The sequence below is a fragment of the Sorex araneus genome, chromosome 2 (assembly GCF_027595985.1).
Source record: "Sorex araneus isolate mSorAra2 chromosome 2, mSorAra2.pri, whole genome shotgun sequence".
NCBI lineage: Eukaryota > Metazoa > Chordata > Mammalia > Eulipotyphla > Soricidae > Sorex > Sorex araneus.
Window position 1 is genome coordinate 25,501,229 of NC_073303.1, and position 12,344 is coordinate 25,513,572.

Consider the following 12,344-nt stretch of genomic DNA (forward strand, 5'->3'; position numbering starts at 1 on the left):
AGGAATACCTTAAACTTAGAAGACCCTGTTTGTAACAATGTTCTCTAGCATAACAAATTAAATTTAAAAAAGTAGATAAGTTGCACCCCCCCAATATAAAACACGGGGCTGTCCCACTAATCTGTGATCCTTACCCACCAGTCAGAGCAGTCAGTGATTCTGTCCCCGCCCTCCTCACCCCACCCCTCCCTTGTCACAGTCCTAAGGGAAGCTCCGTGCTTTGCCGAGTGACTGTTTTCTGAGTTGTGACCATTTATTTGATCTGTGAATGGCTCTGCTCTTCAGAGTGGATCTCACAACCTGGCCTTCCTCCCCCAGTACATGCAAAACGACCCTTCGCCAAAAAAAAATTATATATATATATATATATATATATACACACACATTTTACACATACATATATATGCATATGTGTATGATGTACACATATATGTATAAGATATGTACACATAATATACACACAGATACATCTTTATATACATTTATACATATTTATATATGCATATACACTAAAATATATTTTGGGGGAGCAAAGGGTCATTTCACATGTATGTGTATATATATATATATATATACATATATACATATATATAAATTTGGATTTTTGGGTCACACCTGTCTGTGCCCAGAGGTTACTCCTGGCTCTGCACTCAAATTATTCCTGACGGTGTTCCAAGGACCAAATGGGATTCAGGGGATCAAACCCATGTCGGCTGCGTGCAAGGAAAATGCCCTACCTGCTGTACTATCACTCAGGCCCCTCGTCCCAAAGTATTGCTGTTATTGGGACATACATCCCAAGAAGCCAGCATTGGGCCCACTTTGTCCTGGCAGCAGCTCTGAGTGGTGAAGACCAGGGTTCAGCCCCTTGACCATCAAGAGAATTGAGGCTCAAAGACATGACCCAACCGGGTCTCCCTGACATCAGAACAGACACTCGGACTCTTAGCTCAGGACCTAAATTGTAAACTCTCCGTTTCTCAAGTCGCAGAGTCTTAGCCCCTTGTCCTTTCCGTGGTTCCAGCAAGTTGGCCTCTGTGGATCACGTGTACGCCTGGAGGTGTCACCTGACAGGCAGGAAAGTGTTTTCAGCTCTTTTGACAAGCTCTGGGCCCTGGCGCACATGAGTGACAGAGTGGCATGGTGGACCATCCCCACTGCCCACTGCCAGCTGGCACCCCTGTGGCTACTTACACCCACACCTCGGAAGGAACATCACCTCATTGTGCTCATCTGACACCAGGATCCAAAACCCACAGTCTGGGCTTGGGGTCTGGGATTTGAACTCACATCTCTCCATGGACCCAGAGCCAGTACTTTTTTTTTTTTTTTTTTTTTTTTTTTACTTTTTGGGCCACACCTGGCGATGCACAGGGGCTACTCCTGGCTTTGCACTCAGGAATTACACCTGCCGGTGCTCAGGGAACCATATGGGATGCTGGGAATCAAACCCGGGTCGGCTGCTTGCAAGGCAAACACCCTACCTGCTGTGCTATTGCTCCAGCCCCAGAGCCAGTTCTTTCACCAGACCCAGTCACAGGGGACTCTGGCAGAATTCACTAGGCTGTGACTCATACATCCTGTCTCCCTCCGATCAGGATCACTGTAGCACTGTCCTCCCATTGCTCATCGATTTGCTCAAGCGGGCACCAGTAACATCTCCACTGTGAGACTTGTTACTGTTTTTGGCATATCAAATATGCCATGGATAGCTTGCCAGACTCTGCCATGCGGGTGGGATACTCTCGGTAGCTTGCCGGCCTCTCTGAGAGGGGCGGAGGAAGCGAACCCCTGTCAGCTGCAGTGGCACAATCAGTTAGTGCGCGGTATACAATATCTGGACAGGATATTCCTCTAAAGTAAGGAGAATGGCAACCCATCTTCCTGGTGGGAAAATGGAGGCCAGAACAACTCTTGTTGCTCACCCGAGGCCAAGAAATCATCAGTTGTTTCTTTTCCTTTTTTGCAGAGGGGCTGGGGCCACCCCTGGCAGTGCTTAGGGGCTATTCCTGGTGCTGTGCTCAGGGAACCAGAGATGGTGACGGGGATTTGCACCTGGGTCAGAGCTGCCACCGCCACATATACAAGGCAAGTGCTGTACCTCCTCCTGTGCTATTCTCTCCAGCCCCAAGAAATTTGATTTCCGGGAGTGGGAGGCGGCTCAGCACTAGAGTGCCTGCCTTGCGTGTCTGGGGTCTGAGTTCGATCCCTGGCACCAGCAAATAAGAAGGAAAAGGAGAAAGAAGCTAGGCCTGTGCTTGGGATGTGTGTGACGGTCATTTCCTGACCCAGGGCCTCTCCTGAGCTGGGTGAGAGCAAGAGTTTTCCAAGAAGCGCCCCCTACCCCCTGCCCCAGTCTAGAGACACGGGCCCTTCCCCCAGCCCTGTCCGTGCACCCTGTTACCCGCTAGACTCTAGATAGCAGCTGGTCAGCCCGCCCGGGTCGTGAGCTTCCTGTCCTCTGTGCTCTCAGGGGCACAGTGTCCTTTCCGAGGCTGGCTGCGTCGTTCCTCTTTTACCCTTCCTCCTCTCTTGCTTGCCTGCGTGCATCTGTGCTGGCTTTTTACCGCTTTCTTTTACTGGGGAGGGGAGGGATGGGGCTGCCCCCGACTGTGTTCTGCGAGCTCCTTGCTCAGGTGGCTGCTGGGGAACGCCGTGGCTCGCCAAATGCTCTAGTCCTGGGGCCTAACTCCCTCCTTCGGTTTGTTTGTTGGCCCACATCCCAAAGTACTCCTGGCTCTGTGCTCGGGGGTCACTTCTGATGGGGCTGGGGGACCCTTTGTGGCACCCGGGATTGAACTCGGCTCAGCCACTTGCAAGGCAAATGCCCTCACCTCTCTACCACTCTACTATTACTCTGGCCCTGTGTTGTTTTGTTTTTTTTTCCTAAGTTTTGGGGTCACATCCAGCAATGCTCAGGGGTCACTCCTGGCTCTGCACTCGGGAATTACTCCTGGCAGTGCTCGGCGGGCCGTTATGGGATGCCAGGGAACAAACCTCAGTCGGGCGCGTGCAAGGCAAGCTCCCTGCTTGCTGTGATATGGCTCCACTCCCCACCCCCACCCTCTGTGTTTGCCTTTAGTGTGTCCAATCTCCTGGACAGATTCCCAAGGTCCCCTCCTGTGTCTTCCCTTCCCTGCCCCCTGCCTGCTGCAGATGGCTGAAGTATCTGCATGCACTGGGCACTTTATGGGGCTTTGGGGAGTGCATTTGTTTTTTTTTTGGGGGGAGGGGTTCCTCCTGGCTCTACACTCAGGAATTACTCCTGGAAGGGCTCAGGGAACCATACAGGAAGTCGGGGATTGAACCTGGCCGGCTGCATGCAAGGTAATACCCTAACCCACAGTGCTATGGCCCCAGCCCCCTCCGTGAGCACTTGATGAGTGGCTACTTTATGCCCCAGGACTTGTGTGGCCAGGGAGGTGGGGCAGAGTTCTACCTGAGGGGTCAGGGAGTGTGACTTTGAGATGGTCCTTCTGAAAGGAGCCTGCCAGGCAGAGCAAGGGTGCAGGGTGTTCCCGGGAAGGAACGGCGTGTCTACAGGCAGCCGGGCACGGGCAGCTGTGCTCTCCAGCCCACGCGCGGTTGTTTGGTCTGGTCTGGACAGAGAGTGCAGGTTGGGGCGCCCAGGGAACTGCGGCCAGATGCAGGCGGGCTCCGATGGTGCAAAACCTTCTGTTCCAGCACAATTGACCTTTCTCCTGGAGCTGCCCAAACTGCTTCACGGCAGCCGGGGCGCTCCAGGGCTGTGCCTGAGTGGGGCTGGGCCGTGTCCAAAGCGCTCTCTCCAGCCCGCCCCCCCACCCCCGAGCCCACCGTTTCCACCTGTTGGCTCTGAGTTGCCGGTGGAAGAGTCTGACACTTACATAGGATGTTCCCAAAGCACCATTCTTTCATTCATAATTTTTTTTTTTTTGCTTTTTGGGTCACACCCAGCGTTGCACAGGTGTTACTCCTGGATTCTGCACCCAGAAATTACTCCTGGTGGTGCTCGGGGGACCATATGGGATGCTGGGAACAGAACCCGGGTCAGCTGTGTGCAAGGTAAAATTGCCCCTACCCGCTGTGCCATCACTCCAGCACTCATTCATAAGTTTTTTTTCTCAGATGATTGCCAGTGGTGGTTCTGGGAAAAAGGCGATGAACTCCAGAGATGTCTCAGCTCTCACGGGAGAAAAAAAAATATATCCTTGGTAGCTGGGGAGGGAGACAGGCCATTAACAAAGAATCTAGCAGATAAATGAACGAGATAGTTTCAGCTGGTGCTAAGAAATGAAACAGTGTGGGGGCTGGAGTGATAGCACAGCGGGTAAGGCGTTTGCCTTGCACGCGGCCGACCCGGGTTCGATTCCCAGCATCCCATATGGTCCCCTGAGCACCGCCAGGGGTAATTCCTGAGTGCAGAGTCAGGAGTGACCCTTGTGCATTGCCAGGTGTGACCCAAAAAGCAAAAAAAAAAAAAAAAAAAAAGAAATGAAACAGTGTTATGCTGGGCAGTCAGGGAAGTACTAACGAAAGGTACTTTGAGCTGAGAGCCAGAGAGCAAGAACAAACGGGCATGCAGTGGGGCTTTTGGGCTCAGGCAAAGGACACAGAACATGTAAAGATCCTGGGGCAGGAAGGAACGTGAGGATTTCCATGTGTAGAAAAACTAAAAAGTTCCAATTCATTGTCCCCCCAGCATTTTTTTGGACCAACGGGTATAAGCACTCATTTCATAGAGAGAAACCTAGAGTTTCAGAAGTTCAGAGGGCTTCAGTTTCTTGGTTGAAATCAAAACCGGCAGCACAATTTTTTGTTTTCCTTTAAAGATTACTCTTGAGCCAGAGAGATAGCACAGGGTTAAAGCCCTTGCCTTGAGTGAACGACCTGGTTTGCTCCCCAGCACCACGTGTGATCCCCCCAAGCCCCACCAGGAGTGATCCTTGAGCACGGGGCCAGGAGTAAGCCTTGGGCATGGCTGGGTGCAGCCCAGTTCCTCACTCCTTTCCCCTCCCCAAAGAACAGTGCTTTCTTTTTTTTCCTACCACATATCAGATATAGCAACTGGGTGTTCTAAAGTGATTCCAGTTTCTGTGATTCTCCCTCCTGTTTTTCTTTGCTCTGTCTGGGTTCCAGCAGCTGGCTTAGCTCCCGTCCTTGTGCTGGGAGCCAGGTGAGCACTCGGTCACCGAAACCCTGCATCCCCTCCTCGGGCCACGGGCTGAGAGATGGTTTCACCAGTGCGGACTGGCGGCCGGGATCACCTGGAACCATCCCGGGGCGGTGCAGTGTCCTGGACCGTGGCTGCCCCCGGATTCCTGGTAGGTCTTATTTGTTACACTAGAAGGCTGAGGTCAGCTCCAGAATGGGCCTGGCCGCGTGGGGCCTGTGATGCAAGCAGCCAGCAGGGGAGGCAGGCTGGGCAGCTGGGAGGCCGCTCCTCTTTACTCACCCCTCGCGCTGGGATCCCACGGACACATCGTGTACTTCCCATTTCCAGGGAAATTCCTCCCGCCGGGCCGCACCCGCCCCTGTGACCTCCCCATTTCTTAGGGCCGAGCGGAACCAGACAGTCTGGCTACGAGGGACAACCCTCTGCTCTGGCTGTGCGGGGAGCTCCCCACAAGTGCCCCGGGAGGGGGGAGGTGCTGCATGGGGAGGGGTGACGGGGGAGGGGGCGGGGCCCCGGCTGAGGGACAGGGGGATGGCCTCTCGTCTCCACATGCCCAACTCCCAGGGAGGCCTGTCCACACACCACACACGCCATGTACCACACCACACACACACCACACATGCCACACACTGCACATATTACATATGCCACATAACACACACTGGACACACCACGTGCCACACACTATACACATCACACACACCATACACTGCACACATCATGCCACATATCATACACACCACACGTGCTGCATGCTGCACACACCACACACACCTCATGCCACATATAGCACACCGCACGCCACACACTGTGCATAGCATACACCACACACAACATACCACACACTACACACACCACACACTGCACACACCACACACTGCACATACCACACATCAGACATGTTACACACTACACACGCCACACACCACACATGTACCAGATATGCACATACCACACATACCACACCAGACACTCCACATACACCACACATGCATATAAACATACACACATAAAGAGCCACACATGCACACATACCACACATATGCATATCACACGTTTTTATGCGTATTCATACACCCCCACACACAAATGTGCATACCATATACATATGCACACACATGCACACACCCCACACAAACATGCATATCATATACACGTGCATACTCATCCCCACGCACACCCCCCATCCAGGCGTGCTGTCTGGCTCCGTGGCCTCCCCCCCACCCAGAACCCTCCTTGGCCCCCAGTTCTGAGCAGTGAATGAGATTCCAGCGAGGCCTGGGAATGTCTGTCCTGGAATCTGTCCTTTTGCTGGGGGCTGGCTTTCCCAGGGGTCTCAGAGGCGCTTCTCCTGGGCTCTCGCTGGGACACCCGCACTCCCCCCCGGGTGACTGGGTCTGGGGAGGCCACACGGAAACCCCCTCCTAGAAAGGGGAACCGGCCGTATTTTTTGTTTGTGCCGCTCACCAGGGCAGGATTTACAGTCAAGCTTGGGGTGGCCCTGATGGGAAATTCTGGGTTCCAGGGCCCCAGGGCCCCGCCCCAGCTCTAGGCTGTTTGTCCACATGAATGTGGGGAGCCAGAGTCACGTGGTGTTCGAGTCCAGATGCCCATTTATGGTCATTAGGACCCAGGGGACACCAAGTCCTTTGTGGGGGGGGTTTCAACATAGCATCTCCTCCTGTTTCACGCTGAGATAAGCACAGCATGCATTTGTCTTTCTGTCTGTGTCTTTTCCAAGCCAGCCAATCTTTCTTGAGTCCAGTTACATACAACTGTTACATACAACTGTGTGTGTATCACCCAGGGGCCGGAGAGATAGTATAGTGGGTAGGCCACTTGTCTTGCACTCGGCCAGCCTGGTTTTAATCCTAGGCATCCCATAGGGTCCCCCCAAACCCCCCTAGGAGTGACCTTTGAGCACAGAGCTAGGAGTAAACTCTGAGTGTAGCTGAGTCTGGCTCAAAATAAATAAATAAAGCCTGACCTAGACCAGGCTTCGAAACATCTCAGCACCCCTAAATTCCCTGTGCTCCCTCCCAGAAGTGACAGGGTCTGACTTTCATCCCCATAAGTGAAGGATGTGTGTGTGTGTGTGTGTGTGTGTGTGTGTGTGTGCATGCGCGCGCGCGTGCGCAAGATTAAAAGGAATTCAAAACTCTCATAGAGGAAGGCAGAGGGCAAGACGAATTTTCAAGAAAAGGGGCCCTAAACTGGCCTAGGAAACAAGCAGTTCCAAATATGGACGGGGAGCTGGGGGGCACTTCCTGAAGTGGCGAGTGGGAGAGTGGGAGTGAGGGAGAGGCCACCAGGGCCCCCCAGGGCCCGGCTGCCCCTGCTGGGGCGTTCCCCAGCCCCCACGCCGCTGCAGCACTCAGGAAGCCAGGGGCACTCTTGAGCCAGATGCCCCGGAGCGTGGAGCTGGCTGGGCCCCGGGACCTGTGGGTTCTTTCTCTCCCACCTTCTCTCCCAAGCTCTGTGGAACTCGGGTCTCTCGGGGGATGGCTGCCTGGAGAGGAGGGGCAGAAGCCCCCGGCGCTGGGAGGAAAGTCTGTCACTCCTTGCCTTTGTTCAGAAACCCTGACTGGGGGCCTAGAGGGATCATACAGTGGGTAAGGCTCTTATCTTGCACACAGCTGACCCAGGTTCGATCCCCGGCACCCCATTTGGTGCTCCGAGCACTGCCAGGAGTCCAGAGCCAAGGGGTAACCCCTGAGCACCACCAGGTGTGATCCCCAGCAGACACAAAAAAATCATACACACACAAAAAAGCCCCAACAAGCCTGATTGCTCTGTGTCTCTCCCTCAGTGGACAGAACACAGTACACATGGTGCCAACATGCAAACACACGAACACACATGCGTGTGCAACACACAGGGGACTCACAGAGCAAGCACGAGCCCACTGTGCATGCACACATGAGTGCACGTCATACAACCCAGCATGCCATGATGGAGGGTGCCCCTCCACTCTCAGACTTGCCAAGTTGTGGATGTGCCAGGACATACGGGGTAAGATCCAGGATTGAACCCCAGCAACACTTTGGGTCCCCCAGGTCCAGCCAGGAGTGATTTCTGAGCACAGAGCCCGGAGTAAGCCCTGAGCACATATAGAATATGCGGGAATGTTGGTGGGCAGTGTAGGGGGGGGTGGGTGGGAGGAGGGTCAGACTCAGTCACTCCTGTAAACAGGTGTCTTCAAAGAACCCTGTTCAGGCGACCAGGAATATAAGGATGACCTTTGACCTCACCATTCCCCACACTGTGACCCAAGTCGCAGGACCATGGTCCTGGGGAGGAGATTCCATTCCCAACAGAAGCCCTGCAGCAGCTCTCCGAAGGGCTCACTCCCGGCTCTGTGCTCACGGCTCACTCCTGGCTCTGTGCTCGGGGCTCACTCCCGGCTCTGTGCTCGGGGCTCACTCCTGGCTCTGTGCTCGGGGCTCACTCCTGGCTCTGTGCTCGGGGCTAACTCCAGCTCAGTGCTCAGGGCTGACTCCTGGCTCTGTGCTCAGGGCTGACTCCAGCTTAGTGCTCGGGGCTGACTCCTGGCTCTGTGCTCGGGGCTGACTCCTGGCTCTGTGCTCAGGGCTGACTCCAGCTTAGTGCTCGGGGCTGACTCCTGGCTCTGTGCTCGGGGCTCACTCCTGGCTCTGTGCTCGGGGCTCACTTCTATCTCTGCGCTCAGGGCTCACTGCTGGTGGGCTCAGGGAACCGTATTGGGTGCCAGGGATCAAATCCTACTCAGCCGTGTGCAAGGCAGACGCCTCCCCACTATCCTCTCCCTCTGGCCCCTTCCGCCTCTCTGGTTTCCCCTGAACTCCGCAGGGCAGTGCACGGGGTGTGGACCGCGGGGTGGAGAGCGGGTGTGCTGTGGACACGGTCGGTGACTCTAGGGAACAGGCTCGGGTTCCTGGCAGCCCGTGTCTGGCACAGAGCTGGGGTGGGCAGGACAGGGAGGTGGATCAGAAGTGGAGAAGACCCAGAGACAGACAGACAGACAGACAGACAGACAGACAGACAGAACCACCCTGGTGAGGGGACTCAGATACCACAGTCCCACACTGACGTCTGTGCCCTGCAGCCCCCTCACCCCAGTCCCACAAACTCTACCACCTGCCCAAGCCTCCTGCTGTACTTCCTGTTTTCTTTCTTTGTGGTGGGGGGCTCCCAAGCAGTGCTTGGGGGGCCCAGAGGCTAGTCTGGGGGTTCTTTGGCCGACCCGGCCACCTCATTCCCATGCTCACACCTCACAGTGCTCTGCTCTGACCCAGCAGGGCCGGGGGCCACCAGGGCCACCCGCGGCTGGGCTCAGGGGCCGCGCAGAGCTCCAGCTCAGGGCCCGTGCAAGGCGTGTGGCCCTGCGTCCTGAGCCAGCGCCCAGCCCCTGTCGCTCCTGTTTAGGTGACACCCAGTGGCTTCCTGGGGCGAAGACGTGGGGGCCAACCCAGGTGTGGCCTCGCCTCACCCCGTGCAGTCAGCCCGCCACCCCGTCCTCCTGCCCACTCTCCGCTTTCTGGGCTCTCTGCCTTGGCGTCTCTCACCCAGCCCCTCCCGGGACTGTGAATGGGGGAGGGGTTCCGGCTCCAGGCAGATGCCATGTATGCTGTGACCAGGCCCTTGGCCATAAACACGGCTCATGTGTGACTTCCACAACCCTTCACCGACCCCCGTCACCATTGGAAAGAAGAGCCTAACCCCTGATAGGGCACAGTCACTCAGATGTGCACAATCTGCACAACCTGGTACCCCCACCTGCCCCCTAAGCTGCACCACCCAATACCCCACAACCTGCCCCTCAACCTGCACGACCAGGTACCCTCAGCCTGCCCCTCAGCCTGCCCCCAACTCCCCCACCGCCAACCACACACTATACGGTGCCACCTGTTTTCCCGAGCTGGCCATGCAGAGTCTTAACATTCTCCTCCTATGCTTGGGGCCAGACAGATAGCTCAGTGGGTAGGGCGCTTGCCTTGCACATGGCTGACCTTGGGTTTAATTCCCCGCACCCCGTATGAATCCCCTGAGCATCACCAGGAGTGATGCCCGAGCACAGAGCCAGGAGTAATCCCTGAAGCAAATAAACAAAACAAAACACATAAACAAAGAAGCATTTTCTTCCGATCACCTGGACACCCTTCCCCTCCAGGGCTTATCAAAGATCTTCTTATCTCTTTAGATTAAGGGGGTTCATCTTCTTTTTTTTTTTTTCCTTTTTGGGTCACACCCAGCAATGCTCAGGGTTTACTCCTGGCTTTGCACTCAGGATTTACTCCTGGTGGTGCTGGGGGAACCATTTGGGATGCCGGGGATCGAACCCGGGTCTGCCGCATGCAAGGCAAATGCCGTACCCGCTGTGCTATCACTCCCACCCCCTAGAGCACATTTCTTCCGGGGCCTATGTCCAGAGATTCTTTTTTCAGCCCACCAGGCCTCAGGATTCAATTCTGGAGTGGGAAGACACAGTGCCCCTTGGTGACCTAGTAGTGCTGGGACCACAGGGGACCGGGGCAGTGCTTGGGGCCTCCCGGACTCCATCCACTGATGCTTAGGAGGTTCTCTGGGGCTGGGAATCAAACTGGGTTCAGCTGCATGCAAGGCATGTGCTCTAACCCCTATGCTATCTTCCTGGCCCCTAGAGCACCTCTGAGAATTTTAATGTTGGCAATATGATTTAAAACCCAGCATTTCTGTCTGTGCCCATCAGGCACTGCGTCTGACCATGTTCTATGTTGTATACATGAGCACCTTTACTTCTCAGAGCAGATAAGTGCTGACATTGTCTTCTCCACTTTCTTTTTTTTACTTTGCTTTTGGGCCACACCAGACAGGGCTCAGGGCTTTCATCTGGCTCTGCGCCAGATGAAATGATGATCTTGATCATTCCTGGCAGGACTTGGGTGGAGGGCATAGGTGGTGCCAGAGATAGAACTCGGGTCAGCCGTGCTCAAGGCAAGCACCCTCCTTGCTGTCCTAGAGCTCCGGATCTGCCTTCTCCACTTTATAGTGGGAAAGCTGGCAGCCATCGTGTTTACGAGACGCCCTGGAGTGGCTGCTTAGCAAATGGGACTTACCACGGACTTCAGCACCGAGTGCGTAGTTAGACTTGTCTGCCTGTCTCCCCATTCCGTGTGTCAGTGGGCAGAGCTTTGGATCAGCCAGCATCAGTAAATGTCTCCTGAATGAACGAACCCCTTGAAGTTGAATGCCAGGAAGACGTCAGGCTCATCTTGGTTCGTACAAGATGTGTGCCATGCCAAAGCTGTTCTGTGTTCATGGAACATAGAACAAGGCTAGAGAGAGCACAGCGGGTAGGGTGCTTTCCTTGCATACCACTGACACAGGTTCCATCCCCGGCAACACATGGAGTCCCCCAGCCCCCAATCCTGAGGGGGTGGGGTCCCAATCCTGACTCTGCGCTTGGAGATCTATAGATTCCATTTTCTTTTCTTTTTTCTTTTTGGGTTATACCTGGTGATGCATAGGGGTTACTCCTGGCTCTGCACTCAGGAATTATCCCTGGCGGTGTTCGGGGACCATATGAGATGCTGGGAATTGAACCCGGGTCGGCTGCGTGCAAGGCAAACACCCTACCTGCTGTGCTATCACTCCAACCCCTATAGATTGCATTTTAAAAGCAAGGAGAGGGGCTGAAGTGATAGTACAGCAGGGAGAGTGCTTGCCTCGCATGTGGCCAACCCGGGTTCGATCCCAGCATCCCCTATGGACCCCTGAGGACTGCCAGGAGTGATTCCTGAGCATACAGAAGCAATATCTAAGTGTGTCCTGAAAACCAAAATGAATAAATAAACATAGGATGATAACAGGCACATCGCTGTTCAGTGGTTAAACCCTGTATATCATGCTTTCATCATGCCTTCCCTTCCCACCCCTTTCCTTTTTCATTTCAGCGGCAGGGGGTGGCACCCACTTGGCGGTGGTTCAGCACAGAGGTGGGGGTGGGGACTGAACCCCTGGCCTCGTGCTTGCAGTCAGGCACTCTGCCCCTGAGTCACATGCCGGGGCCCCTCTCCTCACTTTTTTCTCCCCCTTCCAGTTTTAGGGCCACATCTGGCAAAGTCACGGGGTTCCTCCGGACTCTGCACTCAGGAGTCACTCCTGGCAGGGCTCAGGGACCATATGGAATACTGGGAATCGAATCCGGGTTGGCTTTGCGTGAGACAAGCGC